The following is a 19,761-nucleotide window of genomic DNA, read 5'->3' as shown; positions in this document are numbered from 1 at the left end:
TGGTTAGGGCAGCAACAGTATTCTTTGGGGACCTCTCTAATAGAGTAGATTCCAAGTCCTCAATAAGGAGAAGTTATATGTTCTTTCTACAACTTGCCACAGAACACTGTACAACTTTGATGTGGTCGGGGCTCCAGCACCCTAGCTGTGGCAGGAGCAGCAGTGCCCAGGAGATGCTTGGGGGAAGATGGCAGAGCAATGGAAGCCACTGAGTCCATATGAGGCACTCTGGGAACTTCTGGAAACACTGGTAGAATAGAACTTAAAAGGGAGGCTGAGGTCCATTTAAGCAGATGGGACAGAACCAGCAGCACCTGGTTCATTATTGTTAGGGTGGCCTCATTACGTGAATAAATTGTATAGGGGCTCAGAAGATTAGCTAAGGATATCCGGGAAGGCTATATAGACCAGGTCAGACTTGAGCTGGGTCTGGTGGTTTGGGATGTATAAAGATGGAGGAATTGGGCGGGGCGCCAGGGGGGAACTTCAGGCAGAAGAAACAGGTTGAGGAAAGGCCCCAGGACACACATTTTGGCAGAAGCCAGTATGCCTGAAAGAAGACAGGGAGAGGTAGGGCTGCAAAAGATGGGCAGGACCAGACCACATTGGACCTGCAATATATCAGGCTTAGAACTTTGGGCTTTGCTTCATAGGAACTGGGGAACCCTTGAAAGTTTTTGAGGAGGGTAATGTTACAATGTTGTTATAGGGAAAATAATTTGGTAGCTGCATGTAGAGTAAAATATTTTGAGAAGAGACTAGAAGCCATGACCAATGTTGTTGTCCACAGGAAGAGTAAGGAAGTCCTTGGACCTGGACCAGGGGTTAGGGGGTGGAAGCCGAGGGAAGATTTGACAGTCTGCAGGAGTGCAGCTCACAGCACTTTGCCTGGGAGGTTGCAGGGCTAGGAGTGAAGAAGGGAAAGAGAAGGGCTGAAAGACAGATGTTGAAAAGGAAATAGCAGTCAGAGAAGTTAAGGAAGGAGAGGAGTGAGACATTAGACAGAAAAGAGAGCTAAGAGGAAGAAAGAGGGAGGAGGGACAGAGAAAGCCAGAGCCAAGATAGAGGGGTGGGGAGGACACATCAGATAGAGGAGAGAGAAGGAAGACATAGGTTCTTAAAGCCAGCAGCTAGTGCAATGGTGACACCTTTAATAGAAATAAGGAAACACTCAGAAAAATCTGGTCAACTCAGTTTAGTTAATCCAGGTCTTGGGATCATCACCTCATTACAATCATGCATTGAAACTGAAGGCCAATGGCTAAGTTTGTTCTGTGACCCTTTTCTGGTTGTTATTGGGAGAACTGCAGGCCGCAGAGCAAGTGTCCTCCGTGAGACTGTCCTACCGTAAAAGGTAAAATATCCCTGTTGCTAGGAGACATATTCCACCATCTTCTGCTAAGAGGAAAGACACCTAACTCTTAATCAGGTCAGCTAACATTCAGAAAAGATTTTTTAATTCAACCCAAGGCAGATTTTGCCCAATTTTAGATTGTCCTTGGAGAGAAAGTGGTTCCCTGGCTCCCTCCCTAGTCCCCGAAGGCAGCGACATCCACCTTTTGTTGCTGACAGCCATCCCAGGTGGGTCTCAGCTGTGCTGCCTGGGCACCGCTAGACGGGTCACACATGCAGCTGTGGAAGCAGCTGGTCCCTTTGTTTGATGCTCCCAGCCTCGTATGTGACCGCATCAGCACTCCCAAGCGACAAAGTCCAGCTTTAGAGAAATGACTAGAAATGATAGCAAAAATCATCTGCAGGAAAAAATCCAAGCCCTTCCTTCATATTGTTGAGCCAAGAAAAAAGGAGAAAAAGTCCCTTACAGTAAAATGAATGGGGCAGAAAAGAATTTTCCGCTTGTGCTTCATTTTGTCTATGGATCACATTTTGACCATTTCATAATTATTCTTTGGTATGTTTTGTGGAAGAGAGACATTAGGCATTTGGAAAACTCTCTTAAAACCCTGACATTTGTTTGATACGAAATTTACCCTTTTGTTTCCCCTGGAATAAATCTAACAACTCTGGACTATTGACAAACATTCCCTTTTGGTGTCCCCACTCCCCTCGAAGCCAACATGAGGTAACGGAAATTTTCTACGCAAATATGTAATCACCCCAATTTGCATACTGTTTGCATAACTAGGGATAGAGGGATTTTTCTCCTCCTTCTGTGGGAGAAACCCAACCACACGACCTTCTTGGATTTCATCTTATATCTGATTTCCTGCCTTAGACACACAGTGTTAAGAGAATTTTCCCGGGCCTACGATAATCTGACCCCTTATCTTCCAGCCTTCCTATAATAATCAAACAAAATTACTTAAGTTTTCATCCTGCATAATAACAGGAAATCCATTCTCTTCCAGAATATCTACTCTCTGGGACTCCAGAGAGCAATTTCTTACTACCTAGGAACAGCTTCTGAAGTCTTCTGCTTCTCTCTCCTGGCTTTGCTCCAAGTGTTCAGTTCCTCCTTTGTTAACACAATCTAAATTGCAGTGGTCAGTCGGTTTCCAAAAGATGAAGATGGCAGAGTGGATTATGAAACACAAAGGAAAACAGAAAGCTCTCAGACATCATGGTCCTCTTCAGTGATTCTATTTCACAGGGAGCCCTTACTCCTCCTTTCCTCCCTGGGTTCTGGCTGGTTGCTGGAATCCATTGTTTCTCTCACATTCAAATCCCCAGCTCCTGGACTCTGCAGAGGAAAATGAAAATGTAATTAAGACAATTTATAAAAACAAACACTTCTCTTCCCCCAGAAACCCCACCCACAACTCTTTTAAGGAAGACACCTTTTTTCTTTATTAGATGAAGTTCACCTTCTATTCTAACCACTTTTCCAATTTCAAATTAGCCTAGGCCTTATCTTAGACAACCAAAAATTCCTTTAAAGACTTCCTTTAAAAAAAGAGGTATTTCCCTCTAAAGATGAACCAACCACTCCCACTTAGCAACAGCCACAATCCATAGGCAGATTTTTATTCCTGAAACAAAACCCATTCTAAAACATTTATTTCTCTGCTGCTTCCAACATCCTTATTTATATTCAATGGAATTGGGGCGGGGGAAGAATGGCTATCTCTGGAACTTGGAGAATCTGTGAAGGAGAAAAGGGCCAACAAAGACATTTATTATAAATAGTATTCAAACTCTTTAACATCTGACGGAAGATGGGGTAATGGATAAACCACCTGCCTGGAATTCAGGCAAATGACAAACCTGCATTCAAACCCAAGTCTGATAACCATTTCCTCTGTGTCCTTGGGCAAGTCACTAACTTCCGTAAAACAAGAATAAACATATACCTACAACACAGGTTATTATGAAAATCGGGAAAACTTATGTAAAGGACTTGTTACCTAGTTAAGGGCTCATAAATATTCCTTCTCATCCCATTCCCCAGACTAGTAAGCTATGATTGTTAGCAATATAAACCAGTGCCTTAAATACCTTGGAATTAACCAATTGAATAAGAAAATGTTCCAGTAGGTAGTTTAGATGCCAAACCCATTGAATTTCTCACCTTTTCTCTGTCTTCTTGTTCCTTTTAGCATTTCTCCTACCCTCTTCAGCCTTAGTCCTACCATTCTGACTCCTTGTCTTGGTAGCCTTTTCCTGTTCCTAGACCCGATCAGGTTCATTGGATATGTCATTCCCTTGGCCTGGAATTCTCTTTCTCAGATCTTTACCTGGCTGGCTCCTTCCTGTCCATCAGACCTCAACTCATTTGTCTCTTCTTTAGTGGGCGTTCTCTGTTGACCCAATCTAAAGCAGCTCCCTCACTGATCTCTGTTACATCATGTGGTTTTATTTTCTTCATTACACACATCTCACTATGGGAACCTCTTGCCTACATTATCTATCTCCTTCACTGAACTGTATGAAATCAAGGAACTTTCCCAACTTTGTTCCTGTTACATTCCCAGCATGGAGTCTGGTACCTAGTAGGTCCTCAATAAATTCTTGATGAATGAATGGTTCTATCTCTCTTCATAATGCTACTCTGTCAATCCATGTCATTGGTTCACTTGGCATCTCTATCAGAACAGGCAGCCACAGCAGTCCAGAGAGGATGAAATGAATTAAATTATAATTGCATTTTGTACTTTGTTGACGCAACTGTCTGCACTTACAGGCTGAGAATAAAATTTCCATGATCCATCGTGTAAGTGAGAAAAGCAAGTTACAAAATGGTATATGTAGTATGACCCTTGTAATAGTCATAACACATAAATATTTGTTGAACAAGTCACATTTTTTCTAAAAACATGCCTATATACAAATGTCTGAAAAATGGCCTGAGAAAAATACACAAATGTAAAAAAAAAAGTAGCTATTTCTGGGAATGAAATAATGAGTAATAGTTTTTCTTTTCTTTATATTTTCTCTAAATTTTTATACCAGGAGAAGATAATCATAGTCGTGGTAATTTTTATAGTCAGAAAACCCAATAAAACTATTTCCACTTTTAAAAGAAGAAAAAGGATTTACGCACAAGAGAAATTGATATTCGAAACTTTTTTTTGCAATAAAAGATATAAACTGATGATTGACAGAAAAGCAAATGTCTTTTAAATATATGAAGATATGTTCATTGTCAGAGAAACACAAATTAAATTAAAACTATTCTGAGATAGTGCTTTCACCCATTTGTTTGACAAAAATTTCAAAAGCTCACTAATACACTCTGTTGGCAAGGCTGCAGGGAAATAGCAACTTACGCATTGCTAGTGGAAGTATGAAGTGATAACCTATAGGAAGGTCAGTTTGGTAATACTTAATCAAAATTTCTACTGCATAAACAAGAGGCTGGAAAGCTGTAGCCCATGGGCTGCTGTCTGGTTTTGGATAGCCCACAAGTTAAAAATGATTTATACAATTTTAAATGGTGAAACAAAAATCAACATAAGAATAATATTTCATAACACATGAACATGATATGAAATTCAAATTTCAGTGTCCCTAAATAAAGTTTTATTGGAACACAGCCATGCTCATTTATTTATATATTGTCTATGGCTGCTTTCATACAACAATTGCAGAAATGAGATTGAGATAGAGACCATATGGCCTGAAAGACCTAAAATATTTACTATCTGGCTCTTTACAGAAAACATTTGCCTATGTACTCCTAGCAAAAAGCCTTTGACCAGTAACTACACTTTGAGTCATTCATTTTATGTACTTGGACATGTGCAAAATGAAATACTCGGCACTGTTTATGAAGTATATAATTGGGAATGACCAAAATGATTATTGTAGGATATTTGAGAAACTATGGTACATCCATACCAAGGCATAGCAGTGGCTATTAAAAAAATTTTTTTAAAAGAGGATACAGATCTTAGGTACTGATGTGGAAATACATCCAAGACTTACTGTTAAGTAAAATGACTCTACATATTGTGCGATTCTTCCATGTTGAACAGCCTTGGAGCACTATTCACACTGAATTCTATGTAAGCATCGCCCCTCCCAGAGTTGTGCAACAGTAGGTACCCCGATAATATGCCATTAGTGTGTTAATAGAAGGGGGAGTGTGTACTCATATATGCTTACATATGTATACACAACCTTTATTCTGTGAATGCTGCATGAGAAACTAATAATAATGGTTAGCTGCTAGAGAGGTCGGGGCTGGACTAAGGGACAGAAGTGTAAGGGAGGTTTTTGACTGTATCCCTTTTAATACCCTTCTTGGTATTTTAAACCATTGAATGTGCAGCCTATAAAAAATTGAGTAGTTTTTTAAGAGATGAAAATATATCTAGAAAAGATATCCTGGCTGCTGCCTCAGTCTTCCCTCAGTTCATTGACCTCCTGGCCTGAAGCAAAGGCATTTGTTAGTCAGCCCAGCGCTGTGCTGTGCCTGCTCCTTTCTCTCCCCAGCCAACATTCTGATTCTCTGCTCTCACCTCACTATCTCCTGGTTCTCCTCCCAACTTCACGCACGCCTCCCCACCAGCCCGCCCTTCCCACCGCCTCCCATGCGCTTTGTGCTCTCTGAAACTCCTGCTTTGCAGAGACAAGACCACTGTTACTCCAACCAACAGCTCACCCCTTCCCTCCCTCTCGCCCTCTCTTGGTCCAGTGGTTACCCTGGCTGTCAGTCTCCCGGGTCTCCCCTGCTGCCTTTCCTGGGCAGACCTCACCTCCTCCCAGACCCGTTCTCAGTGGTGAAGGGGCTTGGGCAGGACTTCCTCATTCCCCAGGGCCATTTCTAGGCTGTCGAAACACAGCTCTCTTCCTGTTTCATCTTTTGAACTCCACGTCATCTGTCCACACTGTCCTCTTCGAATCAATGATCGTGTGGCCTCCTGTCTGCTCGCAGTCACCAGCACACACCTTCAGTGTTCTTTCTTCTCCCCACGCCGGCCGCCCCATCACCATCCATCACTGCATGTGGTTCTCCTTCTCCTCCATGAGGCCTCAGGCCTCCACCTTCATTTCACATCACAGAGAAGCAGCACCCTCACGTCCTGGGCCTTCTCCTTCTAAAGCCCCTTGAGGGATCCCCCACTTCTGAAAAGCCCATACCTCAGACTTCTCTCTCTCTGCTCACCGCTCTCAGCTGCCTGCTCTTCCCCTCACTCAAGTCCACATTCCCCACTCTGATCACCACAGAGAACTTGCTCAACGCCTCAGTCCCTTCCGTCTGGCCTCCCATTGAGGCTGCCACACCTGAGCTGCTGTGGCCTTCTATGGTGGATGCTACAGACCAGGCCTATTCTGGAATCCTGCTGTCTGATTTCAGCCTGCCATATGCTATATAGCTTACCAATCATCATCATCTTCTCCTCCTCCTCCTCCTCCTTCTTCTTCTTCTTCTTCTTCTCCTCCTCCTCCTCCTCCTCCTCCTCCTCCTTCTTCTTCTTCTTCTTTCTTCTTCTTCTTCTTCTTCTTCTTCTTCTTCTTCTTCTTCTTCTTCTTCTTCTTCTTCTTCCTTCTTCTTCTTCTTCTTCTTTCTTCCTCCTCCTCCTCCTCCTTCTTCTTCTTTTTAGCCCCCAAACATCACCCAAATGGTGATTTTATCCCTACTGTCTCCTGTAATTCTAATGAAGTGGTTCCCAAACCTTTCATTTAGAATCACCTAGGGGTGGGGGACATTTAAAAGTCCTGATGCTCAGGTTGCATCCCATACCAACTAAATTAGAATTTTGGGGGGCTGGGCATCAGTCGTGAGTACTTTTTTGAAGATCTTCAGATGATTTCAATGTTCAACAAAGTTTGAAACCAGTGTCATAGTGTTTCTGATTTATGCTTACGCTTAAGGAGACCCTCAGCGTTAGGCATCAAGAGCACCTGCATGAACAAAGCTTAAATGTCAGGACTGAGCCTAAGACCATCTCTGTCAGTGTGACAGCTAGTCTCTCCAGGAATTTCTTGTCTAGGAAATAAAAGCTGTAAACCAATAAATAACCCTGTTTGCTTTTGTCTGGGCAAATAGTTTGCTCATCTGGTCAAACATCTCTCTGCTCAGGACAATAGATTATTTACTTTGGCAAACAGTTCACTTGTCAAACAACTGTTTGCTTATCCAAGACTTGACCTTCACCTCCTGGGTTCACCAGTATTAACTATCATGTCATGAATTTTGTTTAGTCCTAATCAGATCTCCCCTTCAAAGACCCCACTCGAACCCAGATCCACAAACCCTATAAATATTCTTCCTTGCTTGATTAACAGGTTTTCCTGTGGTCTTTTGGAGAAGTTGGCTCTTGATAATGTAACTTCACTGGCCCTTTATCTGCACCCTCATTTTACACGTTTAGGCTAGAAGGAAGAGGTTTCTGACTTTCATCATATGAAGCCCATCCTTTCCTGTAAATACTGATTCCTCCAGTCATTTTCTCCTTTGGAACCTTCCACTCTGTCTAGGGAAGCCACTTCTATGTTTTCCTTTACCCACACAATCACAGTACTTCCAGCATCAGATGTGTGGGTTTTCCACATCAATCAATTCTCTGCAACACCAGCTGGGTACCGTACAATTCAATTCTGACACGGTCTACCCAGAGTTAACCTCAGATCCCACAAATTAAGGGCTCAATCCCACAAGACTGCCCCCACTTTCGATGCCAATCACAAGTCCTAGGTTGTCAACTGTACCTCTGTAAATTGGGATTCCCACAACCCCCTAATTAGGTTCACTAACTAATTTGCTAGATGGATCACAGAATTCAGGGAGACACTTATATTTACCGGTTTATTGTAAAGGATATAGATGAAAATCCAGATGAAGAGATACATAAGGCAAGATGTGTGGGAAAGGGCACAGAGCTTCCATGCCCACTCCAGGCACCCTGCTCTCCCAGCACCTGCATATGTTCACCAAACCAGAAGCTTCCAAATCCAGTACTTCTGGGATATTTTTGGAGGATTCATGACATAGTCTGATTGATCATTAACTTAGTCTCCAGTCCCTCTCCCCATCTTGAAGGGTGGGAAATGAGGTGGAAAGTTCCAAGTTTCTAACATAATCTTCTCTTTCTGGTGACCAGCCCTCATCCTGAAGTGATTGGGAGCCCACCCAGAGCTGCCTCATTAGAACAAAAGACATTCCAAGGGATTTTGGAAATTCCAAGGGATTTAGGAGCTCTGTGTCAGAAATCAGGCAAAGACCAAATGTTAGAACAAAAGATATTCTCCATGTTCTTATTACTTAGGAAATCACAAAGACTTTCGGAGCTCTGTGCCAGGAATTGGGGGTAGATATGTATATTTATTATTTCCCACCTTCCTTCTAACTCTTTCTCTCCTAATACCAGGCATCTGAGATTTGCCCAAATTGACAAGATCTTCACTTGATCCTGATACCTCTTCTCACGATAAGTTAACAATTCTCTCCTGTCAAATCCTTGAATATGTGAACTGCCACCACATGTCACTTTCCTGGGCAGCTACATCTTCCCTCTCTTGCTCCTTTTGACTCACCACACAGCTGAACCTTTCCTCCTCCATTTTACTAATGACCTCTTTATTGCCACATCTCGTGGTCTTTCATCAGAGTTCCTTTTGATGATTCCACTGGATATGACACTATTATGTCACCTCTTTCTCTCTCAGCTTCTATGACATGTCATTTTCCCGTGTCAGTCTCTCATTCTCCTTCTCTCACATTCTCTCTCTTCCCTTTTCTGGTTCCTCTTCCTTGCCCCGCTTACCAACTGTGAGTATCCTCCAACACTCCAGTCTACTCACACACCCTCCCTGAAGTCATTCACTCTCATGGCTTCAACTCCCACCTCTGAGAGCAACTCCTACATCAGTATTTCAAGCACAGGATAGAGCAGGTGCTTCACGGACAAACAGCCTTGAATTAATCAAATAGCTGATGAGGATGAACACATTATTTCCAGGGAGTTTCATAGGAGCAGCTGGAATTGCCAGCAGAATGTGTCTCTGGATGTGTGTGGGGATATATGCCCAACAGTGGATCGACAACCTGTGGCCAAGACATCCCAGTGGCTCTGTTGAATCTTGAAGATCCCAGCACTCCCCCATGACTGCCAGTCCATATCCGCAGCCCTGCCCACAGGACATCAGCCTATAAAAGGAAAATGAGAAGTGCCCTCTCCAGAGTGAAATCTGAGTGGCAAGCCTTGACTCTAACCCTGCCTAATGATACAGTGAGAAACACGGGTGATCTTTTTGCTGTAATGGGGACACCGTGACCAACTTGCCTTGACGCAGTCATATCATAGGGACTGAATGGAGGTGGAAGAGAAATTCCTCAGAGGGCATGTTCACGATAGCCCTGGAATAGCTCTGGAGACATTCAGAACTGCCCTTGGGCGAGCTGTATTTATGTTTTATCCACCCAACCAGTAATTATTATCCAAAAATTATGTTTAAAACAACATTTTAGCAGCCACCGTACTCAGTGCTGGTGATACACACATCAGTACAACTTGTCTCCTGCTTCCAGAGAGCCTACATCTGGTCCCCACACAACCACATGTTCAATCAGGAGTAACAGAATTAGACAGGCTTTAAGAGAGATAGGAACAAAGAGCTCATATTTGTAATAGTGTTTAGTATTTCACCAAGTGTTTTCACATCCTTACCTCATTTAATATTTATAACAACACAATAACATAGTGTTGATTTCATTTTACAGACGAGAATATCAAGGCATAAAGAGGTCATATGCGAAATAATGTATGTAGCAAATGGCTGAGAGCTGGGGCAGAACCCAGGTGGCCAAATCCAATTCCCTGCCTTCCTACTCAGTCTCCTTGTTGGTGTAGGGAAAGTGCTAGGCTGCATGTCTTTCTTCCGTAGTTTCTTCAATTATGAGATTCTCTGACTCTATAATAAGGTCCCTCCCTCAGGGAGCTCCCAGTCCAGGAGGGACAAGTAGACCAAAATATGAACAACGTTGTTCCCCTGCTTAGTTCATAAGGCTGCTGTGAAGATGACATTACATGATGCACTAACCCCGGGAAAGCGCTTGGTGATTCAGAGAACTAGATGCACTGATCTTAGCCCTTCGTATGTACCACTGTGGAGCAGGTATTTTTCCGGTCTCTCATTAGTTTTCCAAGTATCTGCCTCCCCCAGGAGTCTGCAGGGGCAGGGAGCAGGTTTCGCCCACTGTCACTAAGAATAGTGTGCTCAAGGCTGTTGAGGAAACCACGAATAAGATGAAGCAGGGGTCGGTCTTGGGGAGGGAAGTGGCTGGATCCACGCACCAAATGCTTTTCACCTCAACACACATTTTTGTGTTTCTCAAAGTACCTAGTCTAGTACGTTGGTGGAAGTTCACAGGGGAAGTTCAATGACTATAAAATGGGGTAGAGGACAGATTTTGAGTGAGGGAGACAAGGAGGAAGAAGAAAGGAGAAGGGAAGGAGGAGATAGAGCATTACGCTTTGTAAAACGCTTCTCTCTCCGTAGACGTCAGTGCCAGGACCTAATTTATCTTGGCACCCTCACATGTGTTTAGCATTTTACAGGAGCGCACTGGTTAAGTCCCGGCCTGCTGTAGGAGAAGACGCATGGGAGGCCTCCTGACGACATTATGTTCCAGGAAATCACACTGCAGTAGCAGCACGATGGCAACAGCTCCCCGCAAAATCCCTCGGGCAGGCTGGGCAGGCGGGAGTGTTGCTTTGTGTTGTTTTAGGCGCTCTGGCCCAGGAAGCCCTAGATGGAAACACTCTGCCCCGCCCCCACCCCACGCAGCCCCCCAGTGCTGACTTGTGGTCAGTGCAGCACATGCAGTTTGTGCCTCTTAAGAAATGTGGGACAGGAGGCTGTGTGGAGTGCTGCCAGCGTGACAGGGGAGGTGCGTCAGTGGGCTCGATGACAGGTGGTCGAGGCCAGGGGACCGGGGAATCACAGTCATGGAGGTTCCTCTTTCTCCCAGCCTTTGTCCACTGATGGGAATGAGGGAGTGAGCAGCCAAGCCACATAACGGGAGCCTGGAGAAAGACGTCTGGGGCAATTTGCACAAGAGTTTCCTTCTTTAAATCATCGCACAGTAAGCCAGTATCCCTGAGGGCAACTGTTTATTGGCTGCCTTATTAGGTTTTGGTGTTTTGTTTTTGTTTTTTTTAAACGCCAATCTCTTAAAGACACTTACTTCTCTTGGTTTTATATGCACTCGCTCAGGCTTGTCTTACTCTTGTAATACTGAAGTTCTGCCATTCAGCGGGTGGGGCAGAGCCAGCTTTGAATCTGGGAACAAGAAGGGCACGTGGTCATTGAGACAGTGGGCTTGTTTTCTGCACGAGTAGCAGCAAGAAAGAGTGCTCGCCCTGGTAGGAGAGAAGTTTGAGGGACTGGATACACAAAGTGAGTGCTAGCTGCCAGCCCCAGGGCAATCAACTAACGGAGGGTTTAGTACGGCAACTGTTGGGAAAACTGCAAATTCGGGTTGCGTTACTTATATGAAATATGGTGTCTATATTGATTGTAAATTCTCCCCACATGGAGCTAGCCAGTGGGGTGCTAGTAAACAGGCTCTTTGGAACTAAAAAATAAGGGGGAGGGCTGATTTGTAATGTTAGCCAATTTTCTCGGTGTAAATACTGCAACTACTGCAGGTTTCCGGCTACCAGCAGTTGACCTGCTCGCAGAATTCCTGAATATTTAACTCTCAGATCTCTGGAGCGGCTTCCAGAAGCTCCAGCCCACCATTGGCTAAGAAGCAAATCTCTATTTTCCACTTCCAGACTAGCTTTGAATCCATGAACCATGTTGCATCGCCCCCCCGCCCCCCGCCCCCCACCACCCAAATAAGACTGGCTTCAGCTTTGCCATTTATTAGATGCAGGCTCCTTGGCAAGTATTTTACTTTCCCCAAACCACAGTTGTCTCTTTTGACCATGAGAGTTCAGATGATGCAGTAGATGCCATTTATGGTTTCTGCCAAGCCAGCCTTCTCTGAAAGCCATATCTTCCTCGTGGCACCATATTTGGATTAAGAGACTCTGCCCCTGTGGCCTGAGCTGACTTAATCAGGGCTGAACTCTGACCCTAGGGGAGTCACTTCAACTGGCTAGTGGCCTCTCAGATCTCTCCCTTGATTATTTGAACAGAGCAACTTTGAGCTTAGATTGGAGAGAGATGAGACAGAGACTGAGGAGATCCCCTGTCTCCTGCTGTGTGCCGCAATCCGCCTGCTCTGGCCTGATTGCTCTACTTCATCTTGGAGTCTATCCCAGCCGCTCCAATAAACTCCCTCCTGCATTCAGGCCAGTCCGAGTAGGATTTTGTAAATTACAACCACTAGAGCTTTAAATAAGTCATAAATGACTTTTGGGGGGCTCCAATATTACACCAATGGTTCTCACAGTGTGGTCCCCCAACCAGAAGCATCAACTTCACTTGGCCACTTGTCGGAAATGCCCCACCTCAGGGCCCACGAGCTCTATGGGTGGGCCCGGCAATTTACATCTTTACAAGCCTTCCAGGTCATTTTGTGTGTGCTCACGTTTGAGAACTGCTGCATTACTATTCTAACAGGGGTATATTTTATTTAAGAAAGGCATTTACAGGGGCGCCTGGGTGGCTGGGTTGGTTAAGCATCCGCTCTTGGTTTCGGCTCAGGTCATGATCTCAGGGTTGTGAGATCGAGCCCCGCTTCAGGCTCTGGTGCCAGGTGTCGAGTCTGCTTAAGATTCTCTCTCTCCCTCTCCCCTGCCTCCTGCTCTCTCTAAAAAAAATAAAATAAAAGGCATTTTCAGAAGGCCTGATGAGGTTTTCTTTTCTGATTAATTTATTAGATTGAAGACCAAAGCTAATTTTTTATTGGTAAAAAGTTAGTATTTTTTTTTTATAAATAACATCTATTACTTGTACAGCTTGAAAGAAATGACAACAAATTTACTTTAAAAAAAAAAAACTTTCATGTCAGTGGACCAAGACCGACATTTCAAAGATGAGCCAAAAAGAACACAAGGAGAAGATAAGAGTGAAGAATGAAAATGCAGCCCATACAGAACAGAAGTGGAAAATAAGCACCAGGTAATTTCAAAATGGTGAAGGCTGGAAGCAAACAGAGAGTAGATAACACAGATGCTGTGTGGTTTTGCACTGAATGTGCCATTAAACATTGAAATGACTAGGAACTTCTGGCATAGGAAACGGTGCATTATTGATTGATTTACCTACGTACAATAAAAATGAAACAGGAAACTTGGACTTAATGTCATCCTGACATGTCTACAGTTTTCCGGGTTAGGTGTGGCGAGAGATGATCAGACTGGAATTTTCACTACAACATGATCTTAAACAGGCAGTTGGCAGGGATAGGGCTCACTTGGCACACTGAGCGTTTATGTTGGATGCTGTCCTCTGCAGTTCGTCCCTGAGGTACTTCAAATGATTTGCATTCTTTTTGAAAAAGAAAATGACCGACTAGAGTTTAGTTAGAGAGGCTGATTAGCTAAAACATGTACGAAGTATAAAGAGGACTTGAATGGTTGTGGGAAATGGCATCTACTTTCTTATGTGAGCTGGCGACCCACATCTCCGAATCTTCACAATAGATCCCACCAGCTGAAAATCCTATTAGCTGTGTGTTGTGCAGGAGTTTAGGAATTATCAAGAAAATAAATATAGGAAAGTTTTCCATAACAATTCATGATGCAAAAGGGATGTTTATTATTCTAGTGGTTATTTTTTTTCAATATGACTACTTTTTGAAGGTGCTGGGATTTCAAAAAACAAAAACAAAACCAAGCAAAAAAATGAGCCCTGCCTAACAGTGCAGGGAAACTGTCTGGATATGTTTAGTCATGCTTCTTGCTCTTCTGACAGTCCCAACTGCTGAAAACCTTCACAACTGTGGTTTTTGCCTTCACTGTTTTGCTGGGTAAATACAGATCATACACTGCCGTCTGGGCTTTAGAAATGCTTTGAAAGGACCGGAGAGTTACAGCTATTTGGCTTTGCCGCAGTGTTTCCCCGGGCCCTCGTGATGAGTGGGCAAAGCGATCTTGGTTATGTGGCACTCGGCGAGGGTGCTGGTAGCAGCCAATGTCATCTAGAGGACACTACTGAGACGGGACCTCCCGAGCCACGCATGTGTCTCTCCCAAGGATTTGGAACACATCCCTGAGTGGTGCTTCTGAGTTTGAGCCAGGACACCTAAGTAGGTTCTATTGGTGGTTCTCCTGTTTGCTGCAAAGGATTCTATCCCAGTAACACACCCTTAAAGTCCAGCTATTTACAGAGTAAGGAAACAAACTTCAAAAGAGCATGAATCTTGGCATTAGATAGAGTTTGAAAGCTCTCCTGCTATTTCTCTGGGTCTGTCCTGGTTAGCTGTAAGGCCTCAGGCACTGCATGGGTCCCCCCACAAGTGTAGGGTGATGGGTTCAGACTAGAGTGAGCCCAAGGCAGAGGCAGGGAGCCAGGAGGTCTGGGTCTGGCTGGCTCACTTGCTAATGTAGCCATGTGGCCGCTGCCAGTCAAGTAGTAGCTCCAGTTCGAGCCCAATCGAAGTGGTTTTCTGAAGAAGGAGTCTGTGCCTGGAACTCTTCCCATGGATGCCTTACTTTGAAAGCAATAATCCTCTTTGCCAATTCCCAGACAGAGCCTGAGGAGATGGTACCTGCCAATTTGCTTGGGTTATAAACCCTCTTAAGGGTACTCATATTTTAATAAGAAGCAGTTAGAAACCTAAACATATCACTAGCCAAAGAAAGAAATCTTTTATGGGAGAATGTTGGATTCAGTGGCAGCCAATGTGGGAAATACCTTTGACTACACAAACCTGCCTGGTAGTCTTAAGTGACTTCCATTATGCTTCCCTAATGGGACTGAATTTTTTCTTCTGTAAAATGGCATAGCCACACTTGACTTTGTTGACTCAGAAGGATATATAATGACAAAAAGAGATAACAGACATGAACTTTTAAAGATATTGACACCAGGGCATTTTATCTTAATTTTTAATAGGCAGCGATGTGGTGTTAAGGAAAAAGCGTAAGTTTAGTGTCAAGCAGATTTGAGTTCTGTCTGCTCTCTATTAGTTGTATGCCAAATTATCAAACCTCTGTGAGCTTCTGATTTTTTAACTATAAAATAGAGACAGTAACCTCACCTCCCAAGTGTATTGTGAGAATGAGACAGTTGTGTCCCCTCCGTGGTGCTGGGCACCTGATTGACACCAACAAATGTTGGCTGGTATCATTCCCCCCAGACTACTGTACAAATGGGAGGTTTTATTATCTACAAAGGGCAGTTACACCAGGAATCTGGTCTAGTCTCAAGTTGACGGAAGGCTGAAGGACCTTTGAGGATCCAGGAGAGCTCTGGGGTACTGAACCAGGAGAGCTGTGAGCCCCCTTTCACACCCAGAGCTTGTAGTTATGGGCAGTTTCTTTGACACTTTTCGCCATTACTCCCCATCTGCCTTGTCTCTCAGCCATCTTTCAAAGTGCCAGCCTTGAGTAGGTGGAGCCCAGTCTTATTCCCTACTGTATCACCAGTACTTTTTACAGGGCCTGGGACAGAGTAGGGGATCTAGCCACATTAATTAAATAGATGAATGACCAAGGCCAGCCATCTGAACTTGTGTGGGCTCCTAAACAAAGTCTAGTGTGAACCTGAGCTCCGAGAAGTTAGGATTGGGAGAAGGATTTGTGGTCACATACTGAGAATTCCTAAAACCCAGACAGTAAGGAGGCCAAATATTAGTAAGGTGGAATACATGGGGATGACGTGTCCTCTCCATCCCATTTCAGCCTGGGAAAGTCATGTGTCTTGAGGTTCAGAGCTGAAAGACATATGGAAAACATTAACTTAAATGTCAGGAAGGCGGATGCGTGTAAGTACTTATTGACACTCTGGGAAACAGGTCTAGGGATCATTCATTCATCCAACAAATATTTGTTGAGGGCCTACTATGTGCCAGGCATTCTTCTAGGCACTGGTGATATATCAGTAAACAAAACAGACAATATCCTTGTCCTCATGGGGTTCCATTGAAATGTAGGAGCAAAATAGGCAGGAAACAAGGATATCCAGAGCAAAGGGTGGTGATGGAAATATAAAGAAGACTAAAGCAGCGTATGGAGATGCAGAAAGTCAAGCATTGCTATTTTAGTGAGGGTGGTCAGAGAAGGGCCTCCTGGAGCAGAAGCAATATGCGCAGAGATGTGAATCAAGGGATCATAGTACTATCTCAAGGAAGAGTATTCTAGGGTAAGGGAAGAGAGAGTGTAAAGTACGTGAACTACAGGTGTGATTGGCATGTTCAAGAAACAGCAAGAGGGCCTGTCTGGCTGAAGAGTATGCAAAGGGGAGGGGAGTAAGTAATGAGGTCAGCAAAGAAATGGGAGCCAGATGCCGGAGTACCTTCTGGGCCATGGCCAGGACTTTGGGTTTACTCTACATGTGATGAGAGGATTGTGAGCAGAGGAGTGATTTCCTTTTTTTTTTTTTTTTTAAGATTTTTTATTTATTTGAGAGAGAGAGCACGAGGGGAGGAAGGGTCAGAGGGAGAAGCAGACTCCCCGCTGAGCAGGGAGCCTGATTAGGGAGTTCATCCTGGGACTCCAGGATCATGACCTGAGCCGAAGGCAGACGCTTAACCAATTGAGCCACCCAGGTGCCCTGATTCCCATTTTTAAAGGAGGACTCTGGTTGCCTGTCATGTGGAGAAGAAACCCTGGAGGCAAAGGTGGGAGCAGGGAGTCCAGCTCAGCAGCTACTGCAGGAGCCCTGCTAAGAGGTCATGGTAGCTTTGGATAAGGATGGGAAGGGCAGAAGAAATTATAAGTGAGGAAATTTGGGATACGATTTAGATATTGAGCCAACAGGATTTGCCAGTGGATTGGAGGTAGCATTTGAGAGAAAAAGAAGCTTGAGGATGACTTCAAGATATTTTACCTAACTAAATGGAAGTTTTTCCTGTGATGGGACACACAAAGGCAGAGTGGGTTTTGTGAAAGGGAAACGAAAGATTTGGTTTGGGATACTAGTCTATTGACCTATTGCTGCATAACAAACCACCCCAAGACAGTGACTGCAAACTACAATTATTATTTTCCTTGTTTCCATAGGTTGCCTGGGCTGAGCTGGGAAACTCTTGGCTGTTTTTCTCTGGAAGTTGCAGGGAGGCATCTGGGGCTCCCGCCGTGTGGCTGGCCATGGATGTTGGCGCTGTCCATGGCAGTGCCCACACACGCTGCTTAGCCTTCTTACAGCAGCCTTGTCACAGCTGGGGCCCAAGAGGGAATGTCCCACATGGCTGCAGTCCAGAAGAGCCAGGTACAAGTTCCACGTTCCATTCTTAGGACCTAGCTTTCCAAGCACCCAAATGTTACTTCTGCTGTATTTTACTGGTTAAGCAAACCACTGACGCCAGCCTGTATTCAGGGGAAGGGGAATCCGATTTCACCTCTTGATTTGAGGGGCAGCCTGCATGGACAAGGAGGGAAGGAGCGGTTGGCAGCCATCTGTGGATATCCTCTATCACTGACGCTCTGTTTGAGACGGGTATTGGTATTCAAGTCTCAGGAAGAGATTCTGGGTCTCCAGAAATTGTGCAGGAAATTTCTCTTGAGAGATTTTGTTTAGATTGCTAGACCTGACATTGTTAAGTTAGAAAGAAATTGCCCTCCTGCTTTCTCTTTTAAAAAGTGACCTAGTTGGAACTGTGTTTTTCTATTACATATGCCTGTGGTAGCTAATAAGTGAACTGCATTCTTTTTTTAATCATCGTTAATAATTACTTGACACAATGCCTGATACTCTGGACACTTATAAGTGTTAATCATCATTATTATTACCTATTGCATTTTTCAAACTTCCTTATTCACATTCTTTCTTTTCTTTTTCTTTTTTTTTTTTAAGATTTTATTTATTTATTTGGCAGAGAGAGACACAGCGAGAGAGGGAACACCAGCAGGGGGAGTGGGAGAGGGAGAAGCAGGCTTCCCGCGGAGCAGGGAGCCCTATGCGGGGCTCGATCCCAGGACCCCGAGATCACGACCTGAGCCGAAGGCAGATGCTTAACGACTGAGCCACCCAGGCGCCCCCACATTCTTTCTAAACTGAATAGATGTCCCATGCTGTGTCTCTGTGGCATGCATTAGTCCGGCTATATTCACATTGGGTTGATTGTTCCTGATAATATAAAACATTTTAGACTCATTCTTCCTTCTGACCCCATTATTAATGTATGCACCATTTCTCAGCCTGGACCCTTCTGACATATTTCCTGAGTCTGCAAAATCTATAGGATTAAACTTTTGGGGGTTTTCATATTCATGATAATCTTAAAGTAATCTGAGCACATTCTAGAACTCCCAGACTACCTCCTTTTATTGAAGTACTCCAGTACTCCATGCGATTTCATAGGGACATTTGCATTGAACATCTGGTCATATTAATAACAAGAAAAGCCAAATTACAATACAACATACATGCTAAGGTTTTTGGAGTCATTCCATAGAGAAAGGTAGTGGGAGAATGGAATGGTCCATATCATTGGCATATGAAACTATAAAGACCCCAGAGCTGGCCATTAGTACTTATTTACAAAATCATTGGCTATTTATGAAATCTTATTTTTGTATACACAAATGAGCAATGGCTAGATTGTAAATGCAGTAGTGAAAAACAAAGAATTTTTTTTGTTAAATAGTATATTTTAATTTCAATGTTGTATTTTGAAGTGTGGTAATTGGCCTTTATGATAATGAATCCATTGAGTGAATAATGGATCCATCCAAATAAGGAAGCTTATTTTTAAAAAAGATAATCAAAGAAGATGATAGCAGTAATGATCCAACTTTGCAACAAGTGAAATGAAACACATCGGTGCATAGTCCGCTAGCAAACCAAACATGGGCAATTTAGCAGCAGCCAATAACATCATTCATTACTCTAAATTAATGTTGATAACTCTTTGTTGGTTTTGTAACTTAGTTTGCCTTTAATTTATAAACTTGATTTAGTTTTAGATTTGCATAAATCTATGAGCACAAGGCATTTACACTTCATTCATCTTAAAGAAACGTAATTAAAATGATTTAAGTCAATGCTGATGATTTACGTATTTTTTTTCCTTTAAAGGCTTGCTTCATTACTCATGTTTGAGAAATACTGACTTCATGAATAAGCTTTATAAATCTACGAACAGTCTCATCATATTCTAGGAAAAAAGGAAAGAGAAAAACCACTATAGGGCCCATCTTCTTTTCCTCTCAAAGATGTTTTTAGGCTTATAAAATTCTGGTTCCATTTGTTTTTTTTGTTTTGTTTTTAAAATATTTTCTGTGTGTTTGTTTTCCCTGT

General features: G+C 43.5%; 1 long non-coding RNA gene across 1 annotated transcript in view; it reads left to right on the top strand.

Annotated features, from left to right (window-relative positions):
• The window catches only part of LOC118548961 (uncharacterized), a 142,500-nt gene extending 123,024 nt beyond the window's left edge, over positions 1–19,476 (top strand). The window contains exons 3-5 of the long non-coding RNA XR_013442782.1: positions 11,620–11,802; positions 17,523–17,730; positions 18,316–19,476. This is a non-coding gene — a long non-coding RNA (uncharacterized LOC118548961). The remainder of the gene's footprint in view (positions 1–11,619; positions 11,803–17,522; positions 17,731–18,315) is intronic.
• The last annotated feature ends 285 nt before the right edge of the window (positions 19,477–19,761 follow it).

The sequence above is a fragment of the Halichoerus grypus genome, chromosome 12 (genome assembly GCF_964656455.1).
Source record: "Halichoerus grypus chromosome 12, mHalGry1.hap1.1, whole genome shotgun sequence".
Lineage (NCBI taxonomy): Eukaryota > Metazoa > Chordata > Mammalia > Carnivora > Phocidae > Halichoerus > Halichoerus grypus.
The sequence above is the reverse complement of the archived record's forward strand: the minus strand, read 5'-3'. Positions and strand labels throughout refer to the sequence as shown.